The sequence below is a fragment of the Rhinoraja longicauda genome, chromosome 37 (genome assembly GCF_053455715.1).
Source record: "Rhinoraja longicauda isolate Sanriku21f chromosome 37, sRhiLon1.1, whole genome shotgun sequence".
In the NCBI taxonomy this organism is placed as follows: Eukaryota; Metazoa; Chordata; class Chondrichthyes; order Rajiformes; family Arhynchobatidae; genus Rhinoraja; species Rhinoraja longicauda.
In genome coordinates, this window is record NC_135989.1 from 2,270,646 (window position 1) to 2,286,201 (window position 15,556).

The following is a 15,556-nucleotide window of genomic DNA, read 5'->3' on the forward strand; positions in this document are numbered from 1 at the left end:
GACGTCTTAAACTAAACTAATATTTGGACAATGAGGAGAGATTAGACCATTGAGTCAGATAAAGATACAGTACCGAGGCAGGTCCTTCAGCTCACACAGTCCCTGCTGAACCCAAAGCGTTCATATTATTTTACCTTAATACTCTCCGAAACTATTTTAGTCTCTCTGCAATCCTACCAACTCCCTTCAGATTCGCCACCCACCTATCTTGACTGTGGGTGCTGTCTGTAGGTTCTTCTGAGTCTGTGCCGACCAGCGATCCCCGCACACTAACACGATCCTACACACACGAGGGACAATTTACAATTTAACCAAGCCAATTAACCTGCAAACCTGCACGTCTTTGGAGTGTCGGAGAAAAGCGGAGCACCCGGAGAAAACCCACGCAGGTCACGGGGAGAACATACGAACTCCGTACAGACAGCACCCGTAGTCGGGATGGAACCCGGGTCCCCGGCGCTGTGAGGCAGCAACTCTACCGCTACTCGTTTGTGTTTTTGTTCTTCAAGTCTGTGGGATGTGGGAGGAAACTGGAGTACCGGGGGAAAACCCATGCGATCACAGGGAAAACCTGCAAACTCCACAGAGGCAGTTCTGGATTATACCCAAGAGCTGCTAGACAGGAGACCTGCCAGATGCACCTCAGTGCTGGCCTGGTCTTGAGACACAAGATCAGAGCGATCAGACTGAATGCAGGAGCAGGCAGGAGATGCAAGGCCAACATTGCTGTCCTTTCCAGTGGTAGACACCTCACACGGTGGTGCAGCGGTAGATTTGGTGCCTTTCAGCGCCAGAGACCCGGGTTCCATCCTGACCACAGGTACAATCTGTAAGGAGTTTGTACGTTCTCCACGTGACCTGCTTGGGTTTTCTCCAGGAGCTCCATTTCCTTCTCACACTCCAAAGATGCACAAGTTTGTAGGTTAATTGGCTTCGGTAAAATGTAAATTGTTCCTCGTGCGTGTAGGATAGTGTTAGTGTATAGGGATCGCTGGACAGCACTGACTCGGTGGGCTGAAGGGCCACACTGTATCTCTAATCTAAACTAAACTAAACTACACTAAACGTAGACACAAAATGATGGAGTAACTCAACGGGTCAGGCAGCACCTCTGGAGAGAAGGAATGGGTGAGGATTCAGGCCGAGACCCTTCTTTAGACTGATGTCAGGGGACGGGGCGGGACAGAGATAAAATGTAGTTGGAGACAGTAAGACTGGTGGGAGAAATGGGAAAGGGGAGGGGATGGAGAGAGAGGGAAAGCAAGGGATACTTGAAGTTAGAGAAGTCTCGGGCCCTGGCGAGACCGCACCTGGAGTAATGTGTGCAGTTTTGGTCTCCAAATTTGAGGAAGGATATTCTTGCTATTGAGGGCGTGCAGTGTAGGTTCACTAGTTGATTCCCGGAATGGCGGGACTGTCGTATGTTGAAAGGCTGGAGCAATTAGGCTTGTATACACTGGAATTTAGAAGGATGAGGGGGGATCTAATCAGTTTAAGAATAAGGGGTAGGCCATTTAGAACTGAGATGAGGAAAAACCTTTTCAGTCAGAGAGTTGTGAATCTGTGGAATTCTCTGCCTCAGAAGGCAGTGGAGGCCAATTCTCTGAATGCATTCAAGAGAGAGCTGGATAGAGCTCTTAAGGATAGCGGAGTGAGGGGGTATGGGGAGAAGGCAGGAACAGGGTACTGATTGAGAGTGATCAGCCATGATAGCATTGAATGGCGGTGCTGGCTCGAAGGGCTGAATGGCCTACTCCTGCACCCATTGTCTATTGTCTATTGTCTATTAAGTCAATGTTCATACCACTGGGGTGTAAGCTGCCCAAGTGAAATATGAGGTGCTGTTCCTCCAATTTGCACTGGGCCTCACTCTGACAGTGGAGGATGCCCAGGACAGAAAGGTCAGATTGGGAATGGGAGGGGGAGTTGAAATGCTGAGCAACTGTAAACTAAACTAAAGAAGTTCTGAAGTTAAGTCTCTGCCTAACACAGGTCACATATAACAGAACATAGAACATAAAACAGCACAGTACAGGTCCCAAAGACATAGAAACATAGAAACATGGAAAATATGTGCAGGAGGAGGCCATTTGGCCCTTCGAGCCAGCACCGCCATTCAATGTGATCATGGCTGATCATCCACAATCAGTAACCCATGCCTGCCTTCTCCCCATATCCCTTGATTCCACTAACCCTAAGAGCTCTACCTAACTCTCTTTTGAATGCATCCAGTGAATCGGCCTCCACTGCCTTCTGTGGCAGTGAATTCCACAGATTCACAACTCTCTGGGTGAAAACGTTTTTCCTCTTCCCAGTCCTAAATGTGGCCCCTGGTTCTGGACTCCCCCAACGTTGGGAACATGTTTCCTGCATCTAGCGTGTCCAATCCCTTAATAATTTTATATGTTTCTATAAGATGGAGTGTGGGAGGAAACCAGAGCACCCGGAGAAAACCCACGTGGGTCACGGGGAGAGCGTGCAAACTCCACACAGACAGCACCCGTAGTCAGGATTGAAGCCGGGTCCCAGGTGCTGTAAGGCAGCAACTCTACCGCTGCACCACCATGCTACTCATGTTCCTATGTGTCTATCCCATTCTCAAGGAGGCTCGCTCACCAGAGAGCTGGTGAATCTACTTGCCCCGCTAGGTGCCGGCTGTCCTGTTTCCATGCTCCCAGCAACCCACAGATTTGATTCCTTGCCTTGGGCACAGTGTTAGAGATGCTGCCTTACAGCGCCAGAGACCCGGGTTCCATCCTGACTACGGGCGCTGTCTGTATGGAGTTTGTACGTTCTCCCCGTGACCTGCGTGGATTTTCTCTGAGATCTTCGGTTTCCTCCCACACTCCAAAGACGTGCAGGTTTGTAGGTTAATTGGCTTGATATAAATGTAAAATTGTCCCTAGTGTGTGTTAACATGTGGGGATCGCTGGTCACTGTGGGCCGAAGGGTCTATTTCTGCTCTGTATCTGTAAACTAAACCAATTAGCATGCAGGTACAGCAGGCAGTGAAGAAAGCCAATGGAATGTTGGCCTTCATAACAAGAGGAGTTGAGTATAAGAGCAAAGTGGTCCTTCTGCAGTTGTACAGGGCCCTAGTGAGACCGCACCTGGAGTACTGTGTGCAGTTTTGGTCTCCAAATTTGAGGAAGGATATTCTTGCTATTGAGGGCGTGCAGCGAAAGTTTACTAGGTTAATTCCCGGAATGGCGGGACTGTCGTATGTTGAAAGACTGGAGCGACTAGGCTTGTATACACTGGAATTTAGAAGGATGAGAGGAGATCTTATCGAAACGTGTAAGATTATTAAGGGGTTGGACACGTTAGAGGCAGGAAACATGTTCCCAATGTTTGGGGAGTCCAGAACCAGGGGCCACAGTTTAAGAATAAGGGGTAGGCCATTTAGATCGGAGATGAGGAAAAACCTTTTCAGTCAGAGAGTTGTGAATCTATGGAATTCTCTGCCTCAGAAGGCAGTGGAGGCCAATTCTCTGAATGCATTCGAGAGAGAGCTAGATAGAGCTCTTAAGGATAGCGGAGTCAGGGGGTATGGGGAGAAGGCAGGAACGGGGTACTGATTGAGAATGATCAGCCATGATCACATTGAATGGCGGTGCTGGCTCGTAGGGCCGAATGGCCTCCTCCTGCACCTATTGTCTATTGTCTATTGTCTATTAGTTTATTTTGACATCGTGTTCAGCACAGACACTGGTGGGCTGATGTTGAGATTAGTTTAGTTTAGAGATGGAAAGGCACCCTTCGGCCCATGGTGTCTGTGCTGAACATGCTGACAAGGGAAACTAATCTCCTCGGCCTACACATGATCCACACCCCTCTATTCCCAGCACATCCACGTTCCTGAGTGTGTATCCATGTGCTCCCAGCAAGATCCCACAATCATGGATGCTCGCTAACCAGAGAGCTGGTGAGTCTGCTTGTCGTCGGCAGTCTGGTTTCCACACTTCACCGCGGACCGCAGGTTTGCATCTATGCCAGGGATAAGCATAGCACGTCCCCAGTATAGAGGTTGAGTGGTTGAGCATAGAAGATGGCGGACATGTTGCAGTTGTACAAGACGTTGGTGAGGCTGCATTTAATGTATTATGTAGAAACATAGAAAATAGGTGCAGGAGTAGGCCATTCGGCCCTTCGAGCCTGCACCGCCATTCAATATGATCATGGCTGATCATCCAGCTCAGTAACCTGTACCTGCCTTCTCTCCATACCCCCTGATCCCTTTAGCCACAAGGGCCACATCTAACTCCCTCTTAAATATAGCCAATGAACTGGCCTCAACTACCTTCTGTGGCAGAGAATTCCACAGACTCACCACTCTCTGTGTGAAGAAATGTTTTCTCATCTCGGTCCTAAAAGACTTCCCCCTTATCCTTAAGCTGTGACCCCTGGTTCTGGACTCCCCCAACATCGGGAACAATCTTCCCGCATCTAGCCTCTACAACCCCTTAAGAATTTTATATGTTTCTATAAGATCCCCCCTCAGTCTTCTAAATTCCAGCGAGTATAAGCCTAGTATATCCAGTCTTCATATGAAAGTCCTGCCATCCCAGGGATCAATCTGGTGAACCTTCTCTGTACTCCCTCTAAGGCTAGAATGTCTTTCCTCAGATTAGGAGACCAAAACTGTACACAATACTCAGTTTGTATTCAGTATTCACAATACTGTATTCAGTTCTGGGCATCATGCTATCGGTAAGATGTTGTCAAGCTGGAAAGGGCATATAGAAGATTTACGAGGATGTTGCCAGGGTGTGAGCTACAGGGAGAGGTTGATCAGGCTGGGTCTCTATTCCATGGAGCGCAGGAGGATGAGAGGAGATCTTATAGAGGTGGACAAAATCATGAGAGGAATAGATCGGGTAGGCGCACAGAGTTTCTTGCCCAGAGTAGGTGAATCGAGAACCAGAGGACATAGGTTTAAGGTGAAGGGAAAAGATTTAATAGGAATCTGAGGGGTAACTTTTTCACACAAAGGGTGGTGGGTGTATGGAACGAGCTGTCAGAGGAGGTAGTTGAGGTTGGGACTATCCCGTTTAAGAAACAGTTAGACAGTTACATGGATGGGACAGGTTTGGAGGGATATGGACCAACTTTCTCACTCCCAAATAAGGGACAAAAGGTGACGTCACGGCCCCGCGCCCCACGTGACCTCACCCAGCCAGCGGCCACGTGCTCCCGCTCCACCAATGGCGGGCACCCGGGCCGGGAGGCGGGTTGCTACGCAACCTCCGTTAGGCGGCACCCGGGCCTCTGGGCCTATACTGTCCGGACAAGGGCGGTCCCGTACAGGACAAACCAATTGATCCCAATATACGGGATGTCCCAGCTATTACGGGACAGTTGGCAACCCTAATGGACCAAACACAGGCAGGTGGGACTAGTGTAGTTGGGACATGTTGGCTGGTGTGAGCAAGCTGGGCCGAAGGGCCTGTTTCCACGCTGTATCATTCTATGACTCTGTGTCATCCCGACATGGCGTGAGAAGAGGGGAGTGCACCTTTAAGAGGAAAATAAATAGCCAGGCATGTGGCTTGTGTTAGGGATGCAGACAGGAGATATCAATAAGCCTTCAGCAGCCGGGAGACCTAGGTTATATACCAGCTGAACATGCTAACTTCAGCTCCAATTCAGCTGTAATAATATTATCACATGTCAGTCTTTCATGCACACAACCCAATAAAATTAAAAGATTCTACGATTGCCCTGTTTTTTTCACCAAAGGGTGACTACAAGTTGACACAAACCATATTTTTAGTTTCAATCTCCTTACTGCGAACATTTGGGTGATTTCAAATTATTTTAAAGTACTTTATTTATTCTAGAGGGATGTGTAAACAGTCCCTTCACAATCCTTTGACAAGTGGGTAGCGGTGTTTGGCAATGGGGCTATTTACTGCTGTTAACACATTTAAGAAGTTACGTTCACATTGATTTTCTTAACAATCTTGTTTTTTTCACACGTAATGCCAGACTCCTCCTGTTTCTCCATCACCCTCTACCTCACTCTCTCCTGACTGAGTAGAGGACTTGGTGGCCGAAGGGCCTGTTTTAGTTTACTTTAGAGATACCGCGCGGAAACAGGCCCTTCGGCCCACCGAGTCCGCGCCGATCAGCGATCCCCGCACACTAGCATAACCCTACACAGACTAATTGACAATTTACATTTATCACAAGCTAATTCACCTACAGCCCTGAACGGCTTTGGAGTGTGGGAGGAAACCGGAGCACCCTTGGAGAAAACCCAGGCAGGATACGGGGAGAACATACAAACTCTATACTAGGGGTGCCAACTATCTCACTCCCAAATACGGGACAAGGTGATGTCACCGCCCCGCGCCCCACGTGACCTCACCCAGCCAGCGGCCACGTGGTCCTGCTCCACCAATGGCGGCCGCCTGGGCCTCTGGGCATACACTGTCTGGAGCTGAAATGTCGGAAACCTAGAGTGTCGGGACCTAAACTGTCGGGACCTACAGCGTCGGGACCTACAGTATCCGGGCCTACAGTGTCCGGGCCTACAGTGTCTGGGCCTACAGCATCCGGACCTACGGCGCCCCCCGGGCCTACAGTATCAGGGCCTACAGTATCAGGGCCAACAGCATCTGGGCCTACAGTGTCAGGGCCTACAGCATCTGGGCCTACAGTGTCAGGGCCTACAGCATCCGGGCCTACGGCACCCCCTCGGGCCTAACACTGCACAAGGGTGGGCCCATACTGGACGAACCAATTTAGCCCAAAATACGGGATGTCCCGGCTAATACGGGACAGTTGGCAACATTACTCTGTACAGACAGCACCCGTGGTTGGGATTGAACCTGGGTCTCTGGCGATGTAAGGCAGCAACTCCACCTCTGCACCACTGTGCCGCTGCCAAATTTTAATGCTGCATCTTGCAATCATAGATACATAGATACATAGATACATAGACAATAGGTGCAGGAGGAGGCCTGGACACTGTAGGCCCGGACACTGTAGGCCCGGACGCTGTAGGCCCGGACGCTGTAGGCCCGGACGCTGTAGGCCCGGACGTTGTAGGCCTGGACGCTGTAGGCCCGGACGCTGTAGGTCCGGACGCTGTAGGCCCGGACGCTGTAGGCCCGGATGCTGGAGGCCCGGATGCTGGAGGTACCGACAGTATGGGTCCGGGCAGACTAGGCGCTGACTAACGGAGGTTACGTAGCAACCCGCCTCCCGGCCTGGGTGGCCGCCAATATTGGAGCAGGAGCACGTGGCCGCTGGCTGGATGAGGTCACGTGGGGTGCGGGGTAGTGACGCCATCTTGTCCCGTATTTGGGAGTGAGATAGTTGGCACCCTAACCTGCTAGGGACATTTTGTTTTACATTTACCTGCAAACCTGCACGTCTTTGGAATGTGGGAGGAGCTGAAGATCTCGGAGAAAACCCACGCAGGTCACGGGGAGAACGTACAAACTCCGTACAGACAGCGCCCGTAGTCGGGATGGAACCCGGGTCTCCGGCGCTGCATTCGCTGTAAGGCAGCAACTCTACCGCTGCCCGACAGCCCCGTGCCTCTCTGTTTCGCGGTCCAGAGGGCAACCATAAACGTTTTAAACGTGCGAGTCCTCCTCTGACATCGCGGCCGGTCAGGAACGTCCCGGCCGCTGCTGTAGAAAACATTCCCAAACTTTAGCTTAGTTTAGGTTCGAGATACAACGTGGAAACAGGCCCCTTGGTCCACCGAGACCATGTCGACCAGCGATCATCCATCTGCGACCTCTGCAGGATATTCAACTGCAGAAGTACCACAACTTCATTTGATCCCGCTCGGATTGGTGAGATTTCTAGGAATGCCACCAAGGGGAGATCACAATCTTTTGAGCATGAGTACGTGTAAATATATATATGTGTAGATATATACGTATATATATATGTATATATGTATATATGTGTATATCTGTGGGTACGTGATTATGTGTAGATATGCACACTCTCATTGATCATGTTGTTTACAGTGCACCATGTTTCCATGTTCTGTTGTGCTGCAGCAAGTAACAATTTCATCGTTCTATCTGGACATTTGACAATAAAACACTCTTGCCTCTTGAATTTAGGATATCTGGCCTCCCTTGTGGACCAGGTACAGAGTTGTGCAACACCGGAGACCCGGCTTCCATCCCAACTACGGGTGCTATCTGTACGGAGTTTGTACCTTCTCCCCGTGACCTGCGTGGGTTTTCTCCGGGTGTTCCAGTATCCTCCCACACTCCAAAGACGTGCTGGTTTGTAGGTTAATTGGCTTTTGTTAATTGCCGCTAGTCTGTGGGATTCAAAAGCAGGATCACATAGAACTGGTTCATGCAGCATGAAAACTGGCCGTTCGACCATCGATCACCCATTCACACTAGTTGTATGTTCTCTCACTTTCTCACCCACTCCCTGCACACTCCCTATATGGGGCGGCATGGGTTCCATCCCGACTACGAGTGCTGTCTGTACGGAGTTTGTACGTTCACCCCGTGACCTGTGTGGGTTTTCTCCGAGATCCTCGGTTTCCTCCCGAACTCCAAACTATGTAGGTTAATTGGCTTGGTAAATGTAAAAATTGTCCCTAGTGGGTGTAGGATAGTGTTAATGTGTGGGGATCGCTGGTCGGCGCGGACTCGGTGGGCCGAAAGGGCCTGTTTCTGTGCTGTATCTCCAAACTAAACTAAAGGGGTCAATTTTACATAAGGCAATAAAGCTCCAAACCTGCACTTCTTTTGGGATGTGGGAGGAAACCGGAGCACCCGAAGGAAACCCACGTGGTCGAGGAGAATATGTGTAGGCTCCACACAGAGGTTAAGATCGAAGCAGGGTCTCTGGCGCTGAGAGGCAGCTGCTCGAGTGGTTTATGGGTATCATTGGTTGCCAGGCAAAAGCGGTGATTCCTTTAAACCAAGGTGCCCAGGAGATGTCAGCATCGGCCACTTGTAACTGTGTTGACGCACAGGGTCAGAAACTGACCGGAGGGCCATAATGACAGATGATCTGAACTTTGGTTACAGAGTTGGTTTGAGGAAGCACCTTATGGGGAGGACAGAGGAGCAGACAAGTGGAGAGGATCAGGGAGGGATTTTGTGATCATTGGGTCGTGTGGTCAGCCATGATGAGTGAAGAAAATCAAAGAGAAGCAGCAAGTACGAATTAGAGAGTTGCAGAGGTTTAGTTCAGTTTCAGTTTGAGTTTAGTTCATTGTCACGTGTACCGAGGTACAGTGAACAGCTTTTGTTGCATCGTGCTATCCAGTCAGCGGAAAGACAATACATGATTACAATCGGGCCGTTTACAGTGTATTGATACATAATAAGAATTGAGCTGAGTTTAGTTGGAGATGCACCATAGAAGCAGGCACTCCAAGCTCTGTGGGCTGGAAGAGCAAATGGGGTTGAGACTCTTTGAGAGCGGCCTTACATGGATAGGATAGGTTTAGAGTGATATGGATGGGCTAAATGTGGGCTGTTGGGACTTGTGTAGAATGCACGTCCTGGTCGACATGTGCTTGAGTCTTTACTTTGGAGATAAAGCACGAAACAGGCCCTTTTGCCCACCGTGACCGTGCCGACCACCGATCACCCCGTACATAGAAACATAGACAATAGGTGCAGGAGGAGGCCATTTGGCCCTTCGAGCCAGCACCGCCATTCAATGCGATCATGGCTGATCACTCTCAATCAGTACCCCGTTCCTGCCTTCAATGTGATCATGGCTGATCATTCTCAATCAGTACCTCGTTCCTGCCCTCTCCCCATACCCCCTGACTCCGCTATCCTTAAGAGCTCTATCTAGCTCTCTCTTGAATGCATTCAGAGAATTGGCCTCCACTGCCTTCTGATGCAGAGAATTCCACAGATTTACAACTCTCTGACTGAAAAAGTTTTTCCTCATCTCCGTTTTAAATGGCCTACCCCTTATTCTTAAACTGTGGCCCCTGGTTCTGCACTTCCCCAACATTGGGAACATTTTTCCTGCGTCTAGCTTGTCCAGTCCTTTTATAATTTTATATGTTTCTATAAGATCCCCTCTCATCCTTCTAAACTCCAGTGAATACAAGCCTAGTCTTTTCAATCTTTCCTCATATGTCAGTCCCGCCATCCCAGGGATTAATCTCGTGAACCTACGCTGCACTGCCTCAATTACAAGGATGTCCTTCCTCAAATTAGGAGACCAAAACTGTACACAATACTCCAGATGTGGTCTTACCAGGGCCCTATACAACTGCAGAAGAACCTCTTTACTTCTATATTGAAATCCTCTTGTTATGAAGGCCGACGTTTCGGTTTGAGACCCTTCTTCAGTCATCCCAAAACATCACCCATTCTGTCTCTCCAGAGATGCTGCCTGACCCGCTGTGTTACTCCAGCTTTTTGTGTCTATCTTTGGTTTAAACCAGCATCTGCAGACCCTTCTTGCACATCAGGGCCAATATTGATTCAATTGATTGAAAGACACATCGTGGAAACAGGTCCTTCAGCCCACATGTCCATGCCAACCATTGATCTTGATCGACTCTCCTCTGCCTACCTCACTGGCTGCCACAGACGGCTGTGGAGGCCAAGTCAGTGGATATATTTAAGGCAGAGATAGACAGATTCTTGATTAGTGCGGGTGTCAGGGGTTATGGGAGAAGGCAGGAGAATGGGGTTAGGAGGGAGAGATAGATCAGCCATGATTGAATGGTGGAGTAGACTTGATGGGCCGAGTGGCCTAATTCTACTCCTGTCACATGATCATGATCTTATAATCAACTTCGAATCCTCCCACTTCAAATCAAAAGGCGGGGGGGGGGGGGGGGCAGAGTAAAGACCTTCTTGCCAGTGACTCTCCAAGGAGACCAAGGCCCGGTGGTGCAGCGGTAGAGTTGCTGCCTTACAGCGAATGCAACGCCGGAGACCCGGGTTCCATCCTGACTACGGGTGCTGTCTGTACGGAGTTTGTACTGTCTGTATTGGTGTGAACATACATGTGACTTACATGTGATTCCAGGATTTACATGTAGGGCAAACTTGAAACATATCTGTGAATCAGGTTTTGTCTTTCCGCTGCCTGGTTAGCACGCAACAAAAAGCTTTTTACTGTACCTCGGTACACGTGACAATAAACTAAACTCAACTAACTAAACTAGACAAATTAACCCATCAATTCCTGTAGGTTCTTTCTAAACCCCAGGATGTTTAGTTTAGTTTAGAGATACAGCACGCAAACAGGCCCTTCGGCCCACCGAGTCTGCACCGACCAGCGATCCCTGCATATTAACACTATCCTACCCACACCAGGTACAATTTACATTTTATACCGAGCCAATAAACCTGCAAACTTGTAAGGCTTTGGAGTGTGGGATGAAACTGAAGATCTTGGAGAAAACCCACGCAGGTCACGGGGAGAACGTACAAACTCCGTACAGACAGCACCCATAGTCGGGATGGACCCGGGTCTCTGGAGCTGTGAGGCAGCAACTCTACCTCTGTTTCAAGTTAGTCCTACATGTGAGTTCTAGAGCCACACGCAAGTCACATGCATGTTCACAGATACATTACAGCCTGCGTTTCAAGCAAGGATACTGTTATAATGTCAGGGACATAACACTCTGTCCGTACACAGCAAGCTCCCACCAGTGGCAGTCTGATAATGACCAGGTCATCGACTAGGTTTTCATACCATTGACTGCTGCTTCAGGCTCGACACTAAAACCCCAACGAGGTACATGGAACAGGGGAGTTAGGTCTTAACTAAATATATAAAAACGCATCAATTTTAATGCAATGGGCTTCCTTTGGGATCGTCTGGCTTTTAGTATCTGGGGAGATTGATCATCTTTCTTATCTTATCATCTCCTCCTGTTTCGACGTTACCAGACTCCCATTAAACTCGAGACACTGCTCACACTGGGCATATTAGCACTGACACCCTGGGCCAGATAGACGTATTGCCCTTCACCTGTTGCCGGTGTGAATTATATCGCAGAGTTAGCATGCATTAGCGCAGGTATGCAAACTGCAAAAGGGGGGCGGGAAGTCAATAAAACTTAATTTTATTGGAGCCCTCACTGCAATCGGGTTTGTTAAACACTTAATCTAATCAGGACCATTCACTTAAATATCCACAGGGACTCCCCCACCATTCCCCACGAGACATGGCATCTGCCTCGTACATCCTCCAATGATGGACCTATCACTTTTTATTATTTACCCACTCACTGGATGTGGTGAGAACTTTTTGCCTGACTCCCCACTTTAGTTTAGTTTAGTCTAGAGATACAACGCAGAAACAGGCCCTTCGGCCCACCGAGACCGTGCCGAACAGCGATCCCCGCACACTAACACTATCCGACACACACTGGGGACAACTCACAATTTTACTGAATCCAATTAACCTATAAACCTTTGGAGTCTTTGGAGTGTGGGAGGAAACTGGAGTACCCAGAGAAAACCCATGCGGTCACAGGGAGAACGTACAAACTCCGTACAGATAGTACCCGTAGTCAGGGTGGAACCAGGGTCTCTATCGCTGCTCCACCAGGCAGTGGAGACCAATTCACTGGATGAATTTAAAAGAGAGTTAGATAGAGCTCTAGGGGCTAGCAGAATCAATGGATATGGGGAGAAGGCAGGCACGGGTTACTGATTGTGGATGATCAGCCATGATCACAATGAATGGCTCGAAGGGCCAAATGGCCTCCTCCTGCAACTATTTTCTATGTTTCTATGAATCAAGCTCACATCTCCAAATCAATGACTGAAGAAGGGTCTCTAACAGAAACGCCACCCATTCCTTCTCTCCAGAGATGCTGCCTGACCCGCTGAGTTACTCCAATACTCCTGGAGTATTTTGTGTCTACCTTCCCAGTCTCCAGGTACAGCACAACAATGTCATCATTATGCTACTGAACCCATGGTGTTACTAAGGGCGGTGCTTTCTGAAGTGGCCTGTTCTTTACTGGGAAGGCTGACATAGAACGTAACCACAAACAGGCATGTCTGGAGAAGCAGAGAACTGCAGATGCTGGTTACCACACAAAAGGACACAAAGTGCTGGAGGAACTCAGCGGGTCAAGCAGCATCACTGGAGAACACGGATAGGTGACATTTCGAGTCGAGACCCTTCTTCAAACTGGTTAGTCGGCAAACAATATCCTGGCAGACAGCAACTTTAGTTTAGTTTAGTTTAGAGATACAGCACAGAAACAGGCCCTTCAGCCCACTGAGTCTGCGCCAACTAGTGATCCCCGCACATTATCACTGCCGAACACACACTAGTGACATTTTTTTACATTTTTGCTTTTACTTTTATACCAAGCCAATTAACCTACAAACCTGTACATAGAAACATAGAAAATAGGTGCAGAAGGAGGCCATTTGGCCCTTCGAGCCAGTACCGCCATTCATTGTGATCATGGCTGATCATCCACAATCAATAACCCGTGCCTGCCTTCTCCCCATATCCCTTGATTCCACTAGCCCCTAGAGCTCTATCTAACTCTCTTTTAAATTAATCCAGTGAATTGGCCTCCATTGCCTTCTGTGGCAGAGAATCCACAAATTCACAACTCTGGGTGAAAAAGTTTTTTCTCACCTCAGTTTTAAATGGCCTCCCCTTTATTCTTAGACTCCACGTCTTTGGAGTGTGGGAGGAAACCAAAGATCTCGGAGAAAGCCCACGCAAGTCACGGGGAGAACGTGTAAATTCCGCACTCACCACCCTCTGTAAAATATTTGGCCTCCACATATCCTTTAAATTCTGCCCCTCTCACTTTAAGGCCCTCTAGTCCACCTGAGGGAAAAAAGGTTCTGTGCCTACCAATCTGTGCCTGTCATCATTTTACATGCTTCTATCAGGTGGTGCGTATATGGAATGAGCTTCCAGAAGAGGGACATGGACCAAATGTGGGCAGGTGGAACCAGGGTGGATGTTTACCCCATCTACCCTGGTTTCACCTGCCCACATTTGGCCCATATCCCTCCTCTGGAAGCTCTTGGTCGGCATGGACTGTGGGCACAAGGGCCTGTTTCACTGCTAATTCCTAGGTCTCCCCATAATCTCCGATGCTCCAGAGAAAATAATCCAAGTCTGTCCATCCGCTCCTGATAGCTTATACCGTCTAATCCAGGCATCTTTCTGGTAAACTTCCTCAGCACCTTCTACAAAGCCTACACATTCTTCCAGCAATCAGATCTGCACGCAACACTCCAAATGCAACCTAACTAAAATTCATAGGTTCTACGAGCAGAATTAGGCCATTCAGCCCATCGAGTCTTCTCTGCCGTTCAATCATGGTTGATCTATATTTCTATTTCAACCCAATTCTCCAGCCTTTCAAACATAACCCCTGACATCCTTACTAAGGATGGCACGGTGGCGCAGCGGTAGAGTTGCTGCCTTACAGCGAATGCAGCGCCGGAGACTCAGGTTCGATCCTGACTACGGGCGCCGTCTGTACGGAGTTTGTATGTTCTCCCCGTGACCTGCGTAGGTTTTCTCCGAGATCTTCGGTTTCCTCCCACACTCCAAAGACGTACAGGTACGTAGGTTAATTGCTTGGTAAATGTAAAAATTGTCCGTAGTGGGTATAGGATAGTGTTAGTGTGCGGGGATCGCTGGGCGGCGCAGACCCGGTGGGCCGAAGGGCCTGTTTTCTGCGCTGTATCTCTAAATCTAAATCTAAAATCTAATCAAGAATCTGTAAATCTGCGCTTTAAAAATATCCGTTGATTTGGCCTGCACAATCATCTGTGGCAATGAATTCTACAGATTCACCACGCTCTGACTAAAGAAATTCCTCCTCATCATCATCATATATATACAGCCGGAAACAGGCCTTTTCGGCCCTCCAAGTCCGTGCCGCCCAGTGATCCCCGTACATTAACATTATCCTACACCCACTAGGGACAATTTTTTTACATTTAGTCAGCCAATACCTGTGCATCTTTGGAGTTTCCTCCTCATCTCCTTCCTAAAGGAACGTCCTTTTATTCTGAGGCTGTGGCCTCTGGTCCTAGACTCTCCCACCAGTGGAAACATCCACTCCCCATTCACTCTATCCAGGCCTTTCACTATTCAGTAAGTATTAAAGTATAAAGACACTAGTAAATTCTATTAAAGTTTTATAATGCTGCATCTTGATTTTATGACCTATACTCAATGCAGCCACCAAATGTAAGCAGGCATACCATGTGCTTTCTTTACCACCCTGTGTTGCCACTTTCTTTACCACCCTGTATCGCCACTTTCAGGGAACAATGAACGAGAGGACCATATACTTCCACAAGGTCGCACCTCAATTGTCACGTTCCCAAGAAAACAAAGCAGGTTTGCCCAACCTTTCCTTATCTATACACTAAAACTCTTGTTTGTTTGTTTGTTTGTTTGTTCCTGAACTACAGCCAAAACGGTGCACGATAGTGCAACAATTTTAGGCCCACCTTACTCACCGTCGTCCCTTTGGTGCTAATGGAAGAAGTTTCATTGAAATCAGTTATATTTTAAAAAGTTATTCACATTTTAAAGTTTAAATCTATCTCCTAGGCAGGAGGGGGGGAGGGAG